We start from the raw sequence: 1,355 nt of genomic DNA, 5'->3' as shown, positions 1-1,355 counted from the left end.
ACATCTCGCCTCAGGTGGAAGTGGGGTCAATTTCACACCTCAACTCCAGATGGTGCTGGGGTTGATGCAAAACCTCACCTCCAAGTGAGCTGGAGTTAATACCACACCGCACCACATGGCAGAGCTGCAGCGGATCCATCTCCCCTCAGGGTGGAATCTGGGTTGATTCAACACCTCATTCAGTGGGGAGCTAGGGTTGATTGCACATCTCATATCAGTGTGGAACTGGGGTTGGTTCCACATGTCAAATAGGGCGCAGCTGGGGTTGATCCTACATCTCATATCAGGGGAGAAATGGGGTGGATCCCATATCTCACCTCACAGAGAGAGGGGATTGATCCCACACCTCACCTCAAGGTGGAAATGGAGTTGATCCCACATCTCACCTCAGGTTAGAACTGGATTTGACGCCACACGTCATCTCTGGATCAAATCGTAGTTGATCCCACACCGCACCTCAGGGTTGAAGTGGGGTTAATCCCACACCTCACCTCAAGTAGAACTGGGGTTTATCCCACCTCTCACCTCAAGTAGAACAGGGGTTCATCCCACACCTCTGTCCAGGGTGGAGCTCGTGTGGATCCCACACCTCAACTCAGGTTCAACCTGGGCTGTTTCCACACCTCACCATGGTGAAAAGCTGTGGCCGATCCCACACCTCCTCCAGTTAGGGTGGAACAGTGTTCGACCCAACAGCTCACCTCAGGATGGAGCTGCAGGTGGTCCCCCACCTCACCTTAGTTGATTCCACGCCTTACCTCGGGTAGAACGGGGTTTAATCTCACCATACTCATCTCACGTAGAACTCGGGTTATTCTCACACCTCAACTCCATGGGGACTCGGGGTGATCCCACATCTCACCTCAGGTTGGAGCTAAGGTTAATCCCACATTTCACAACAGGGTAGAGATAGGGTTGATGCCAAATCTCACCTCAAGGTGGAACTGGGGTTGGTCTCACATCTCATCTCAGGTAGTTCTGGGTTTTATCCCACACCTCACCTCAGGGTGGAACCAGGTTGGATCCTACACCTCGTCTCAGGATGGAGCTGGGGTTTATCCCAACCCTCACCTTAGGAAGGAACTCTCTGTCTCAGCAGCTAATTGAATTGACATGCAAAATGGGCTCTTCTCTCATTATTTGCTGATTTAGATGACGAATGAGGGGAGACTGACATTTTGCTAGAGCGTCTGCCTCCTGAAACAGGCCTCGAGGTACCAGAGCGACATAGCTTTTATTTCGCGTGAGACTGAAGAGACAGCGTGGGAGCGGGGGGCACGGTGCCAGCGCTGGCGTGTCCTGGGGCGTCAGCCCCGCCGCCTCTGCTTTTCCTTAGGCAGCAGGTGGCCCGTGGG

The sequence above is a fragment of the Delphinapterus leucas genome, chromosome 10 (genome assembly GCF_059928025.1).
Source record: "Delphinapterus leucas isolate spDelLeu-1000000601 "Yukka" chromosome 10, BTC_Dleu_Yukka2, whole genome shotgun sequence".
NCBI lineage: Eukaryota > Metazoa > Chordata > Mammalia > Artiodactyla > Monodontidae > Delphinapterus > Delphinapterus leucas.
Note: the sequence above shows the minus strand (reverse complement) of the source record.